Source organism: Hyperolius riggenbachi, chromosome 8 (genome assembly GCF_040937935.1).
Source record: "Hyperolius riggenbachi isolate aHypRig1 chromosome 8, aHypRig1.pri, whole genome shotgun sequence".
In the NCBI taxonomy this organism is placed as follows: domain Eukaryota; kingdom Metazoa; phylum Chordata; class Amphibia; order Anura; family Hyperoliidae; genus Hyperolius; species Hyperolius riggenbachi.
In genome coordinates, this window is record NC_090653.1 from 58,216,684 (window position 1) to 58,233,567 (window position 16,884).

Consider the following 16,884-nt stretch of genomic DNA (forward strand, 5'->3'; position numbering starts at 1 on the left):
AGCTTTTGCCTCTGATATTTAACATGAAAAGTAGGAAAATGTTTACACAGCTACTTAGACATCATTTGTACATTGTCATTTTAGAACACTTGGGTATTGATAGTATTCCTTTAAGTTAAACCTGTCATTTGACCCTGTACACAAGCTTTTTGACCATGCCTTGTTGCCTGCACACTGAAGGGGACATGCTGACTGAACAGATGTTTATAGTTTATTTTCCACGTACAAGTTTTACTTGAAAAAAAATGCAATAGGCATAAAGTACCTGGGAAAATTTGCGAAAATTGTGTTTCATTTTATAAGTTTGGCCCACTAGAAATCTCATAAACGGTGATATGGTCCTTGGTCAAAAAAATGTGGACACTCCTGTCCTAATCTTGTCATGGCCTATTAGGTTAAGGTGTAGAATACCTTTAATGATAGGTATGAGTAAATACTATTAACTAATTATTGCTTCACAAACAAAAGTCTTTAAAAACAAGCACCTGCTTAGTGCCAAGGGAGTCAAGCTATTATTAAGAATGCTAATTAGCACTAACAAGACTACCAATCCTCTACTGTACACAAACGGTGGTACATGGCAGTATTTAAAGACTGGCAATGGGACAATTCCGTACATCTGCAGACAGTAGGCCAAGTGCATGCACATAACTTGTGTGGTATGCCATTATAATTTAGCAGTCTTTGCAAATTCTGATTAGCAATAAGGAAGAAAATTGATGCTTTATGAATGCCTTTTCACCTGCTTTGTACATTTTTTAACTATCAAATCCTCCTAGATACAAAAAGAAGAAACACACATTCTACCAGAAAGGTAAATTTATTGTTAGACTTACAATAATTGGAAGTGAAAACAATGTTATAAGATAATTAATGGTATTTGTTGTACTAATGATAAATCAAACTGAAGTCTGAAGTCTCATTTTTTTTTTATTTTCAGTCAAAGGGCTACATTTAAAAGACCAAATCACTGCTTCTTCAGCTAAATAGAACTGTTTAAGCTTCTGTTTACTTTTCAGGAGAGCCTGGGCTACTTTTAACTGCTGTTTCATACGTACATATATCTCAGACATGTTATTAGTAGGACTGGTATTATTATTTTCTGGGACATGAAAACAAAATTGGCCTGATCCAATTCACTTTTTTTACTAAGTTTTCTCCAAGGTGATATGTTTACATACTATCAATCAAATGCCCTTTAAGCCAACAGCAAGCAAAACAATACTCACCTACTTTTCAGTATGTTTTCATTTGCAGAGTGCTGTATTTTAAACAGAAGATGAAAAGTGATCTCTAAGGAGACAACTTAGGAGAAAAAAAGTGAATTGGATCAACGCCAATGTGTCCATTTGAAGCTGATATATTTCTTTATTCTTCCCTTGGTTATTCAATGACCTGGATAAGTCATAAGGTTGACATAAATAATGGAGAAAAAAGGGGTTTTATTCAATTAATGTATTCTCCTGAGTTTTCTCCTAGGAGATACATTTTTATCTTCTCTGTAAAATTACTTTTCAGCACTTTAACATTGAAAAAGTACCAAAAAGTAGTTTAACCTATTTTGGTTCCTGGACGTAGAAACTACGTCCAGGAACCATGCGCGCTACTGCGCGCTCCCGCGGCCGATCGTACATGCGCGTTCCCGGCCCGCGGTTTGTTAGCCAGGCAATCAGCGTATCGGGCTATGGTGCCCGATCACTGATTCCTCTCCTCCACTGAAAAAACGACAGCTTCTCACGGAAGCTTCACTTTTTCTGGCTGTAACGTACCCCATACGTCGCTCTAAGCGTGTGTTACGCTTAGAGTGACGTCATGTAAACAAACTCATGGCCGCCATCTTGTGGCCAAAAAGTAAAACTACAACTAAAAGTAAAAAAAATAAAATTCAAACACACATTTACATTATAAATCACATGTTTACATCCCACCCTCCCAAAACTACCCAAATAAAATGTTTAATATAAAAAAAACAAAAACATTACAATAAAAAAAACAACATGTAAATATTTACCTAAGGGTCTAAACTTTTTAAATATCAATGTGAAGATGAAATACTTCTATATTTTTTTTATTTTAAACTTGTAAATAGTGATAGATGCAAAACGGAAAAAATGCACCTTTATTTCCAAATAAAATATTGTCGCCATACATTGTGATAGGGACATAATTTTAACGGTGTAATAACCGGGACATATGGGCAAATACAATACGTGAGTTTTAATTATGGAGGCATATATTATTTTGAAACTGAAAAATAATGATTTTTTTCCATTTTTTTCTTATTCTTCCTGTTAAAATACATTTACAGTAAAGTGGCTCTTAGCAAAATGTACCCCCCAAAGAAAGCCTAATTGGTGGCGGAAAAAACAAGATATAGATCAGTGCATTGTGATAAGTAGTGATAAAGTTATAGGCTAATGAATGGGAGGTGAACATTTCTCAAGTGAAAACGACGGAACGCGAATGGGTTAAAAAGTACTATCAACATTATTTTGAGTATTTTCTTGCTTTACACTGGCTTAAAAGGAATTTTATGACAGGGGGCCATATGTAATTTACCTTTTCACCTGAGTTTTCTCCTAGGTGATATTTTCACAACGTGTAAATAAAAGGCCTTTTAAACCACCAGCTAGCAAACAAAAACTCAGAATAATCTTGACAGTACTTTCTCACCTAATTTTTGATATTTTTCTATTGTATTTGTAAAGTGCTAAAAAGTTATTTTAAATTAAAGATGAAAAATGATCTCCTAGGTTAGAACTTAGGAGAACATTTTAATTGCATATGGCCCAAGGTGTGAAAATATCCCCTAGGAGAAAACTCAGGAGAAAAGTTAATTGAATAGGGGCCAGAGAGAGTAACAATTCCCTGGTTGTTATGCTGATCATCTGGCTTTAATACCTTCTGAGTCACTGACCTAGGATGAAAAACTGCTTGCTTATTGAAAGCTTAGGCCCTGGCAAAGCCAATAGATCAGTACAATAACCACAGTCCCATTTCCTTTACCCTCTAACATCAATATAAAAAGCCTACTTTTAACTTGCTCTACTTTAAAGTAAGACTGAACTGACTACACACTTTTAAGAGAAATAATTGTATCTGTATTACTAAGGGCTCTGCCTCTGACACAGGCAACCTGGGTTCGAATCTCGGCTCTTCCTGTTCAGTAAGCCAGCACCTATTTAGTAGGAGATCTTGAGCAAGAGTCCCTAACGCTGCTACTGCCTATAGAGTGAGCCCTAGTGGCTGCAGCTCTGGCACTTTGAGTCCACCAGGAGAAAAGCACAACATAAATGTTCTGTGTCTTGTCTTGTCTTGTTTAAAGGGACCCTGAGCAGTGCCTTTAATTAAAAGAGTACACTTACTTCGGGCTTCTTCCAGCTCACCGTAGGCTGCGAGGTCCCCCGGCATCCTCCTGGGTCCTCTCCTTGTGCCTCCGCCGCCCCCCGTTACCGGCGTCACCCGGTGACACCCGGCCCGGGTGTTGGGCCGGCTCTTCCTGGTAAATGACGCATGGCGTCATCACACCGGCCGCTTCGCATCATCACAGCGGCCGGTGTGACAGGTCTGGGCGCATGTGATTAGCCGCACCCAGGCTATGCGTATACATAGGTTAGGATTTAGTTAGTGTTAGGCCCATCCCATGGAGGATTGACTTCTTCGCAGTGGGAGGGACGAGTACTTAATAGGTTGCATGCAAGCTGTTAATGGAAACCAACATCCTCCTCTAGTGGTAGACAGGTCATGTGTATGCTCGGTGTGTAGGTAGGCACTAGATACTCTTTTGCAGGTAGGCACTAGTCTGTTTTTAAGTAGCGCTGCTCATTTCCTTGCTATGTACTAATGTAATTCGTTTTTGGTCAGCTGCTCCCACTTAACAGCCATGCTTTTGGTGTATATGCAGAGCTTCTGTTTGGGTTCAAGGTGCGTTTGTAGTTCCTGGGGGGGGCTCAGCGCATCTCTGATGGAGGCCATTCGGAGGCGGCCTGGTGTTGCGCTGATCCACCTTTTGCGCAGTAACTATATATGGAGTAGTGCTCTCCAGCACCACCCCTAATTGATCAACCAATAGTATCCTGCTCTGGAGTCAGCTGATCGGCATGATCAGCTGACTCTCTCTGCCCAGTACAAGAATTCTGCCTCTCAGCCCGCGTGCGCGTATTCCTAAGCAATTTTCAATTTTATTTGATTAGCCGCACCCAGGCTATGCATATACATAGGTTAGGATTTAGTTAGTGTTAGGCCCCTCCCATGGAGGATTGACTTCTTCGCAGTGGGAGGGACGAGTACTTAATAGGTTGCATGCAAGCTGTTAATGGAAACCAACATCCTCCTCTAGTGGTAGACAGGTCATGTGTATGCTCGGTGTGTAATCGACCCCACAAGTGGGGGTTGCACTCTTTTGCAGGTAGGCACTAGTCTGTTTTTAAGTAGCGCTGCTCATTTCCTTGCTCTGTCACGCCGGCTGCCATGATGACGCGAAGCGGCCAGCGCGATGATGTCATGCGTCATTAACCAGGAAGAGCTGTCTCGACACCCGGGCTGGGTGTCGCCGGTAACTGGGGCCGGAGGCACAAGGAGAAGAGCCAGGAGGACGCTCTGGGACCTCGCCACCTACGGTGAGCTGGAAGAAGCCCCAGGTAAGTGTACTCTTTTAATTTCAGGCACTGCTTGGAGTCCCTTTAAGGATCCATTCACACTTGGGGGATTAGTGGGCATTTACAGCTAATCGCTGAATCGCCAGCGTTCGCTAGTGCTTTTTAAAGAGCTAGTGCAATGTAATCTATATTACAGTAATCTCACTGCCGCGATCGCGGGGGATTCGCAATTGGCACGAAAACACAAACGCGCTACATGCAGCATTTTTTCATGATTTTTTAGTGATTGCAATGTATTGAAATTGCAATCACTCAAAAATGTGAAATTGTCCAGGGAAAAATATGCCTTAATGCCTTAAAAATCGGCACTGCAAAACACTCACACTAATCGCATGGGCCCTAAGGGCTTAATTCCTAAGACTGAATTCTAAACAGCATGCATGGCAGTGTGACATAAAATCTGCTTCGTTCAGCTGCAAAACAAAATAAATAATAGACCTCTGAAAGTTTCAGCTCTATCCTGTTATCACTGGTGTTTCCTCCCCCAAAGAGGCATGTTTCGCCTTTGGTTCCCTTTTTTAAGAGAGTGGGGTTAGCATGTGACTGCTACTTACCTCCCTAATTTGTGCAAAATAAAAGCAGTGGTTAAAGCAGACCTAAACTCAGAACTTTCCCTCTGCTTTAAAAGATAAGCAACAGCATAATAGCCTTTAAGAAAAACATGTATTTGTTTCGGCTGGTACAAATCCTGTAATAAATCTGCAGTGTGTCTACTTCCTGCTTTCATGGAAGCAGGCATAGGGTTAATATCCTGTGTTTACAAAAAGAAACCTCAGACAACAAGTTTTGTAGTAGAACTAATACTATATATATATCAATGTTTATCTCTTCATTTCATATGTGAGGTCCGATAACCATGTTTTAAATAAAATAATATTGATTAGGTATTTAAAAAAGGGGAAAACTCTTTATAGCACAAAGTTATATCACATGAACCCTCACCTCAGCTGTGAGTTTAGTCGGTAGGATCTTTTTCCCTTCTTGTCTCATCATGTATAATGGTTATACTGTATTTCCAAGTTTCTACAATTTTTCTTGCATTGTATATTGTAGAGCACTGCATGATATGTGGGTGCTATCATTATAATAATCATCATCAGTAGCAGAAGTAGAAGTGGCAGCATTATAGCAGTCAGGCAATGGGCATACACTATATTGCTCTTAGAGGGACTATGGGAAAATATATTCACATTATTTATTATTTAAAAATTCTTCAGACTGCCCGTAGATGTTTCAGTAACTCCTCCCATTAGCTGCACATAGCAGGAAACATTGCACCTCTTCCCGCACAAGTGTAGTTGTCACAAAACACAAACAATTCCAACTGACATTTTGCTTTTAGCAAATGTGCAATGGCTGTAGATGTCTTTGTGGAAATATTGAGGTAAGAAATGTGAAATAATGTTTGTGGAATATCTGAATAGAGCTATCGCTAATTCACTAATATTTCAGCAATCCCCACATTATTCCAGTGATTGATTGAAGGTTTTTGCCACCTAATAGCAGACAATTAAAGAAAACGTCAATCCAGGTTTAAAGGATCCATCATATTCTTCTCCGTTGTCCATCTCAGAGGGATGTTTAAAAATTTACACCATTTCCCACAAAAGCCTAAAGAACAAAAGGCAAGTACGGTTTGTAGTAGTAAAGGGATCATACTCAGAATAAGGAATTGTTAGCAGCAGGGTCCCAGTACTGTACTGGATCCAGTACTCTTCAATGTATTTTATAATGATCTAGTAGATGAAATTAAATGTTACAATGCCTCAGATGTGGAACTGTCAACACTCAGCAGGACAATGACATAATACACAAGGATTTGATAAATGTAAGCTCATGCTTCTTGACCATGCCAGTAACATAGCACCAATTACGCTAAATGAGATACAGCTGGTAACATTAGATTTTGGAGAAGGACTCAGGAGAACTAGCTGATAATAACTTTAAGCAACCAAAGCCAAGCAGCAGCAGCTAAAGCAAATAAAATTGGAGGATGCATAAGTCAAGAAATTAAAAGAGTAAACACTTACCTACCTATAAATAAATTGCCCTGGTTCGAGTCCAAACCAGGGCACTATCTGCATGGAGTTTGTATGTTCTCTCCATGTCTGGGGTTTCTTCCAGACATTCCTGTTTCCTCCCACATCCCCCGAAAAACCATACAGATAAGTTAATTGGCTTGCCCCTAAATTGGCCGAAGACTGCGATACATTCACTACACATTATACACAAGAACATGACTATGGTATATAAATACTTATAAGTTATAAATAAATAAATAAAATAAATAAATGGTAGGGATTAGATTGTGAGTGATCCCCCTTAACCACTTAAGCCCGAAGGGTTGTTTATTTTTTGCATCTGAGCAACTTTCACCTCCCATTCATTTGCCAATAACTTTATCACAACTCATCACAATGAATTGGTCTATATCTTGTTTTTTCTGCCACCAAATAGACTTTCTTTGGGTGATACATTTTGCTGAAAATTAATTTATTCTAAATCAATTTTAATAGGAATATTAAGAAAGAAATGGAAAAAAATCATTTCTCAGCTTTTGGCCATTATAGTTTGAAATTAATACATGCTACCATAATTAAAACCCATGTATTTTATTTGCCCATTTGTCCCACTTATTACCCCATTTAAATTATGTCCCTATCACAATGTATGGGGCCGATATTTTATTTGGAAATAAAGGTGCATTTTTTCACTTTGCGTCCATCACTATTTACAAGCCCATAATTTAAAAAAACTATATTAATATACTCCTTTGACTTGATTATTTAAAAAGTTCAGACCCTTAGGCCCGGTTCACATTAGCGGTTGTTTGCCAAACGGACCGGATGACCTGACCGGATCCGGACCGGATCCGGATCGGAACCGTACGGTTCTGATCCGGATCCGATCCGGATCCGGTCAGGTTGCATCAGGTGTCCATCAGGATGCGATCCGGATCCGTTTGGCAAAAGTTACGTTAAAAACAAAAAAAATGTTGGGGTCTGGGAGGTCAGCAGAAGGGGGACCTGTGGAATCAGGCCCTCTGCTGTTTAGCACTCACCTCCACCTCCGACATGCTGCCAACATCTCCGGATCCGGATCCAGCTGTGCTGCTCCACTCCAAAATGCTTGCCCATGTGTCCCCATCCAATATCGCCGCAACAATCCCCATAGGAAGTGGGGTAGAACATCCGGATTTCTCAGCCAGTGTGTTGTGCGCTCTCCGGTTCCCATTGGTTTGTATTGGCCGGATGGTGCAGTCCGGCTCCGCCCCGGATACGGCTGCCGGAGGAGCCGGATGAAAAAATAGCGCATGTTGGAACGGAGGCCGGAGTCCGGATCCGGCCCGGATCCGGTCCGGCTCCGGTTCGGCAAAACAGACGCATGTGAACGGACGCATAGGCTTTCATTGCTATGCCGTGCGTCCGTTCCGTCCGTTCTGCAAGCGGTGCGGCTACGGCACGGCGATTCCGGAGGGCCACCGCAAGTGTGAACCGGGCCTTAGGTAACTATTTATGTTTTTTTTTATTATTGTATTTTTTTTTCATTAAAAATTGTATTTGGATATTTTTTGATGTGGGAGGTAAACAGCTAATTTTAAATGTTAAAAAATGTATTTCTTTAATAAAAAGTAGATGTGGGTGTAGTTTTACTATTTGGCCACAAGATGGCCACAACCAAAAAGTCCTGGGAGCGATCGATCTCGCTCCCAGGAACAAGAATGAGGACGTGGGAACTTTTTGAACTCAGAAAAACCGCAGCATCTGATGAGACGCGGTCGGCTTTTCTGCGGGGGCTTTGGTCAATGAAAGGGATCTATAATCCCTTTCATTGATCGACGAGAATGTTCGTCCAGTTCGGCTTAAGTGGTTAAGTGACGAGGTAATATACTCTGTACAGCACTGCAGAAGATGTCAGCGCTATTTAACCTCCTGAGCGGTATGGACGAGCTCAGCTCGTCCATCACCGCCGGAGGCTGCCGCTCAGGCCCTGCTGGGCCGATTTTCTTCAAATAAAGTGCAGCACACGCAGCCGGCACTTTGCCAGCCGCGTGTGCTGCCTGATCGCCGCCGCTCTGCGGCGATCCGCCGCGAGCAGCGGCGAAAGAGGGTCCCCCCAGCCGCCTGAGCCCAGCGTAGCCGGAACAAAAAGTTCCGGCCAGCGCTAAGGGCTGGATCGGAGGCGGCTGACGTCAGGACGTTGGCTGACGTCCATGACGTCACTCTGCTCGTCGCTATGGCGACGATCTAAGCAAAACAAGGAAGGCCGCTCATTGCGGCCTTCCTTGTTTATTCTGGGCGCCGGAGGCGATCGGAAGAACGCCTCCGGAGCGCCCTCTAGTGGGCTTTCATGCAGCCAACTTTCAGTTGGCTGCATGAAATAGTTTTTTTTTTATTAAAAAAAACCCCTCCCGCAGCCTCCCTGGCGATCTCAATAGAATGCCGGGGAGGTTAAATAATAAATTAATAATAATAAATTAATAATAATAATCATCATCATGAAACAAATACTGATTTTCTTACAGCTTTCCCCCAGTCAGATTATTAGTTGGTATCAATTTTAAGTTGTAACATAAATAGACAAAATTATGAGCAGGATACATGTTATGTCCTTTTGTCTCCTAGATGATCCTGGAGTTATTTTAACCACAGGAATTATCATCATAACTGATCTTCACATTAAATGAACTGCACCTGTAACACCTTGTGGGCCCAAGGCCTACCACCATGGTACATTTTTGGGGAGAGCATCCATCTTGAGGAAGGCCAGTAAGGCCACAGTGTGACCTCACTTCTGCGCTTCCTTTTTTTCAGCAAGGTACCAGACTGTACTCCGTGTATCCCAGTTAAAATTGCTGAGAAAGCGTGTAAAAATGCAAATGCAGAAAAAGTGCAATTGTAAAAAAATCTACTTGCTCCTAATCAGTATCGGTCACTAAAGGTTTGCAGATTTCAAACAGGTACATACTCCTGAATGTGTAATTACTAATTATTAGGAAAGAAAACTGTTGTACATTTAATCAATATTGAATTTATTTATTTTTTTCATGATTTTTAAAGCAGTGCTTCATCCTGCACAGTCACCTCAATGAAGTTTCAGTGAATCTGAAATGGAAGAAGAATACATTTTGTTATTGTTACTTATTTCATATTTGTTATAAGTTACAGAGATGTCTAATGTTCCCTAATCTTTCTGACCATTCATCACTTTGACTAGTACCATAGAATTAAGACTATGCTGCCGAAAACTTTGCAGTGGCCTCGGGGAGCAGAGGTTGGGGGAGCCCGGGGCAACAGCGTTAGCAGGCACTGGGGCAATTGTCCAGGTTGGCCCTATAGTAGTGGTGGTGACGTGATCTTCTGCAGCTTTACAGAGTATAGAGTCATGTCCCTAACTGTCCCTCAAAGGAGCTCACAATCTAATTCCTACTATCATCTTTTAGGTTTTGTATTTTAGTCTGTTTGTGTGGAGTCAGATTTTTATCATTGTATAAATATGGGGACTTAAAATTATTATTTCTTTCATCATTCCAGAATTTATGACTATAACACCATGTATACAAACCTTTCAAGTCCTACGGATTTCTCCTTCTTCACCATTCACGGAATTGCAGGTGTTCCAGAGCTTCAGGATCCAATCTTCATTGTTGTATTATTAATTTATCTTATTACTGTTGCCGGCAACATGACAATATTTCTCCTGGTCTGTGCTGATCGGCATCTCCACACTCCAATGTACTTTTTCTTAGCCAATTTGTCTATCTTGGATATGTCTTCATCCACAGTCACTCTCCATAAAAGTCTTGTTATCTACGTTTCAGGGAATAAATTGATTTCCTACACTGGTTGTTTGGCTCAAATGTATATCTTTGCATCGCTTACAGGTGATGAGCTTTTTATGTTGACAGCTATGAGCTATGACCGCTATGTGGCCATCTGCAATCCCTTGCGTTACCATACTATCATGAGCAATAAAGCGTGTGCTCTGTTGGCCACTGCCTGTTGGTTGTTGGGTTTTGTACTGGTCATACCTCCAACCGTTGCTGTATCAAGTTTCACCTGTTACATATCTAATGAAATCAATCACTTCTTCTGTGACATCATATCGCTTACAATGCTTACATGCAGTGATACTTCGCTGCTGACCCTTCTGAACCTCACAGAAGGATTGATTATTTCAACACTGTTTCCTTTTCTTCTCACTTTTATTTCCTATGTCTTCATCATTTCTACCATTTGTAGAATCCCATCTAGCACTGGAAGACGTAAAGCCTTCTACACATGTTCCTCACATCTCACTGTTGTCGTACTGCTCTACGTGATCCTTACTTGTCAGTATATAGTTCCGATAAGCTCTACGGAATCCAAAAAGTTTTTCTCTCTCTTTAACACGGCTGCTGTGCCATTGCTGAATCCGCTGATCTACAGCTTGAAAAACAAGGATGTGAAGTCAGCTATTCAAAGGTGCCTTAAAAAGTTTGGATTTACAATCGATGGAACATCTAAGATTAAAGGAAACACTTAGCTCTGATAATACATTTGTGCTAAAAATAAAACTTAAAAAAAAATCATGCTTTAAGTCCCTGTAAAGGTCAATACTGTAAGTCTGAAGGCTTCCTGATTCACTTGCTACCATTACTCAGGGACACCAGACAGTTCAAACTTACATTGTCCAATCATTGTTTTCTGGTGCAGAATTGGTTCAGACTGATTGCTTTATGGCGACACCAACTGTTTTCACTCTATTATTATTTTTAGGGAAAGTTATCTCTTGTGCTATGTCTTTGTGATTGTTTGTTTAAGTTCATTATCTAAGACCCCTATTGAATGTGCAGCACTGTATAAATGTTAAAGCTTTATGAATAAAGGATAATAATAATAATCATAATAATAGTACAGAGTACCCTGATAGGGCATGGTAACCCAGAACCACTAGGCCATTGTAAGGGACCAAAAAGCACTCTTACTAAAAAGGTATAGTTACTGTATATTAGTATTATTATTATTTTTTAAGACCGACTAATGTGCCTGGTTTAATATTTGTGCATTTAATGGAGTTAATCTAAGTCCCCGATTCAATTAATGCCAGCGTCTATGAGACGCCTGCATTCATTGTATCTTCCTGTTGATACTGTGCACGCATTACTTCCGATTCACAACCTTACCCATGAATCGGAAGTAGTAAAACTACATCAAAAAACATTTTATTCAATAAAAATACCAACATTTACATCTAAAATTAACTATTTCCCTCCCACACTCCCTATATATATATATATATATATATATATATATATATATATATATATATATATATATATTTACATAACAATACATAAATAGTTGCAGTAGGGACTGAACTTTTTTAATTGGTATGTGAAGAGCGTATATAACAATGATTTTTTTTAATTTGCGGGCTTATAATTAGTGATGGACGCAAAACTGAAAACTGCACCTTTATTTCCAAATAAAATATTGGCGCCATACGTTGTACTTGGGAAATATTTTAAACGTTGCAATAACTGGGACAAATTGCAAATAAAATGTGTGGGTTTTATCCACAATAGAAGTTTTATTTTAACACTATAATGACAGAAAACTGAGAAATAATGAATTTTTTCATTTTTTTTCTTATTATTCCAATTAAAATGTGTTTAGAATAAAATAATTCTTAGCATAATGTACCTCCCAAATAAAGCCTAATTGGTGGCACAAAACAACAAGATATAGATCAAGTCATTGTGATTAGTTGTGATTAAGTTATTGGCGAAAGATTGGGAGGAGTTCTGACAGGTGAAAATTGATCTGGTCCTAAAGGGGTAAAAACCCTCAGTTGTCAAGTAGTTAATGGATAACAACAATTGATGATTTGTACAACGGTGCTGTCTTACGAATCATGATACCTGATTTGAGTATATCCCATAGTGTGTGCTTGAAGTGTTATCTTAGCACTCTAAGGGCTAGTTCACAATACTCAGTTGCATTGCAGAATAATTCTGCATGTCAACTCACTGCCCATACAATTCTGTAGGTCTGTTCTCAGTACTGCTTTGTAACCAGAAAAGGATAAAGATGAAATGGAGCTCTAGGCAAGAGAGCACTTTTTGTCTAGCGCTGATGGTCACCTGGCTTTTTTAGTTAGATTTGGTGGGGGCCTAGCATCCAACAGCCCCATAGACTCTCTCCAGGCCCAAGAATTGCCTTGTGGGTGATCTGGCTCAGATTGTAACTTAGCCCGCTATTCTAATTCCCTGCATGCAGGCTCTGTATTAAAGTCTATGGCCAGTATCCATTGCAGTTCATACTCTTTATAACGTATGTGTTATCCAACTGACTACTGTGAACATAGGCTGAGAAGTTTTTGGTGCTGATCATTGTTTCTTTTATGTATAAAATTATTTGAAAATCGCACGGACTCAAAGTGCTTCAGACTCAAAGTGCTTTGTGGAGAGCGCCCACATAGGGCACTCACCACAAATGACCAGGAGCATTAGGACACCTTGCCCAAAGACTTCTTACTGTTTTACATACTGACTTGAGCCAGGATTCAGTCCCCCAGGCGACCCAGTCCAAAGGCTCAAATTCAACATGAAAAGCAACACCATTTACCTACATCAGATATATATCACACCCAAAGCTTATATACCGTAGTTGCCATTCAATAACCAGGGTTTTTGTTCCTTTAACCACTTTAGGACTACAGTACTAAACCCCACTAAAGACCAGGTCATTTTTTTTGTTAATTGGGCCACTGCAGCTTTAAGGCCAAGCTGCAGGGCCGCACAACTCAGCACAAAAGTGATTCCCCCTTACTTTTCTCCCCACCAACAGAGCTCTCTGATGGTGGGGTCAGATCACACCCGGATGTTTATTTATTTATTTATTCATGTTTGTTTGTGTATTTAATACATTTTTTTAAATTCTATATTTCTTCCCCCCTCCCTCTCTCCCCCCGCCAGCTAATCAGCATGATTGGCTGTCATAGGCTTCAGCCTATGACAGCCGATCACCGTCAGGTCTCCCAGGGGGCAACCCGGCTGTCCCCAGTACAGCACTGCTGTGCATCGCAGTGCTGTACAAGGTAATTAGACGGAGACTGAAGGCGGGGGCGGAGCTCCGACTCTCAATCAGGAGAGGCACGCGCAGCCTGCGCGCGATCTCCTGCAGTAGCCGGCCCCAGGACTTGATGCCAATTGGCATTAGGTGGTCCTGGGGCTGCCGCCACAGTTTTTGGGTAGTTGAGGTCTGGAAAACCTGGGATTTTCCAGAAAGAGGAAAAGAAGCACAGGAGAGACCAGGAGCCCCTCATAGTGTAGCATGTTATACAACCGGTATAAAGAAGACCAATAAAAGTGGTATTCACAAACCTAGGTTGTGGAATGTCAACTACGAAATACAAGCTTTGGGAGTGATATACCCGTCCCGATCACACTTACCGGATGTACACATCTTGAGATGGTTATGTCACTCTCCATAAAAAGTGCAGTTAGAATTACTGGGGGGCAGGGGACCGTTAGTGGCCTGAACCCATAGTGGGTCAAAGCATACTTTGCAGGGGGGTGCCCTGAAAAGTATAAGACACTTAAAAACTGTTTAAGGTAAGAGGAACTTATATTGGGATGACACACAATTTAGGGTAAAAGAGAGGTAGTTTATTTGTAAAAAAAAAAAATAAAAAAAGCCAGACAAAGCTTTTCATGGGATTCCACCCGCTATCTCAGGTCAGTAAATAGTGACTTGGGGCAAGTATTGCAAAGCTTGGCGTGCAGAAGGGCCAGTATTGCATGGCTTAGAGCACCTGTAGGCACTCTAAGCCATGCAATACCTGCAATAAGACACTATGTACTGACCTGAGGAAGTGGGTCGACTCCAGTGAATCGGATTGTCTGGTGTTTTTTTTTTCTACAAATAAACAACGTTTTTACCCTTAACTTACCGGTATGTGTCATCCTAATCTAAGTTCCACTTACCTTCTAAACAGTTTTCAAGTGTTTTATATTTTTTTCGGGCATCTCCCTCCCCATTATGCTATCCAGCTGCCCTTGGCCAGCAATGGGGTAAATATAGACTTGTCTTCAAAAGAAAAAAAAAATCACAATAATGAGAACAGAAGGTTCTTGCAATAATTTCTTTTTTTTTTCTTATCAATGAAAATACTGAAGTATCTGAGGAAATCAGAATGACATTTATAGTTAATTAAAGGCAAAGTTATATGGCCATTTGCAACCAGTTTGATGCTCATGTAACAAAGGTTGCAAATTGTTTAGGGCTCAATAGACTGTAACCAACCTCCCTGGATGCGGCCACCAGAGGGGAACTGGAGGGGGCAGAAGAACAGTGGCAATGGTAGGGAAAAATTAAGCACAGCTTTTTAAAGAGTACCCGAGGGGGTGCGGCGGGAGGGGCAGGTGGGACACAAGGGCATGTTCACTGGTGATGGGACACAAGGGCATGTTCACTGCTGGTGGGACACAAGGGCATGTTCACTCTCTGCCCCCTCCCACCACTGCGCTCTCGCCCCCCCCCCCCCCCTCCGAAATTATCGACACACAATTGTTGCTAATCTTGAGTGGAAAGGGGGAGAGGTATTCACTGCTCAAACGTTCATTAGGGGTGTTCTTGCAGGCCATCCCCAGCTGCCATTGGGTTTCTCTGTCTCTTGCTGGCTGCTCCCCCTGCCACTCCCCTGCCTCCCTGCACACTGCTCTGTGACACACAGAACAGCTCTTCTTCCAGCGTTGTGATCCCCGCAAAATGGAAACCAAGACATTGCAGGCTACAGGAGCTTTGGAGAGATGCGGGGATTGGGCTACCCAATCCACCTAGTCCCCCCGGATTACATAACATTGTTTATTTTAATGTAGAGCAGCCCACCCCACCTCGGGTTCCCTTTGTTTAGGGCTTCATGGTTTAGTTTTTGATTCTGACTGCAGCATCCCCAAAGCTTTTCCACTTTTGAAAGAATAACATGAAAAGGAAACAGACTGAAGTTTGTTAACCACTTGAGGACTGCAATGTTAAACCCCATTAAAGACCAGGCCATTTTTCATAAATTAGGCCACTGCAGCTTTAAGGGCTCGCGGCAGGGCCGCACAACTCACCACACGAGTGATTCCCTCCCCCTTTTCTCCCCAGCGACAGAGCTCTCTGTTGGTGGGGTCTAATCACTCCTCCAATGTTTATTTTTTTTTTTTTACAAAAATGCCTATTTTTTTTCTCCCTCCCTCTCCCTGTCAGCCTATCACAGCGATCCGCTGTGATAGGTTTCAACCTATCACCGCCGATCACTTCTGTTTTCCCCAGAGGGACAGCCGTGCCATACGGGTGTCCCCAGTACAGCGCTGCCTTAGATCGCAGCGCTGTACAGGTATATTAGACGGCGGTTTCGCCATCTAACAGTCTCCGAGCAGCTATCGCCGATGGGAGACTTCTTCTAAGCGGAGATGCTCTCCTGCTAGCCCCATAGAAGGCCATTTACGCCAATTGGCAGCCGCCGCGTTCATGCCAATTGGCGTGGAGCGGTCGGCAAGAATTTAAAAAGCATATTGACAAGCCACAGTTCTTCTGAGAGAATGGGCCCGATTCAATTCACTTTTTCTCCTAAGTTTTCTCCTAACAGGTTATTTTTCATTTTCTGTTTAAAATTAATTTTCAGCACTCTGCAATTGAAAACGTTTCAAAAAGTAGATGAAAAAGTACTGTAAAAATGAACCTCTGTTTTTGCTTGCTGGTGGTTTGAAAGGCATTTTATTGATAAGATGTGAAAATATTACCTAGGAAAAAACTTGGCAGAAAAAGTTAATTGGATTGGGCCTAATGTGTTTTACACAGATGAGACAGAATTGGAGCTTTTTATCAAGTCACTTCAGCTCTATTTTAACAGGTGAAGAAATTAAGTGTTCAGAGAAAATGATACCATACCTATTTTGAAACATGGAGGTGGCCTGTGAGTTTGTGCAGGGAATTAATAAGTCTCAATATTATTAAAACATTTTTAAAGTGAAACACACTGCCCAGCATTGGAAAGCTCTGTCTCAATGGTAGGTCATAGATCCTAAAAAAAAGAATAGGGTATTAAAACATACAAGCTAAATGTACTCAAAAATAGCTAAGAACAAAATATTAAACTATTCTATGCTACAGTGGCCCGCATCGGGCAGACCAGAAAACACACACAGGCCTGGTACAGCTGGAGAATTTTGTTCAAGGGGGCTTGGCCACACTAC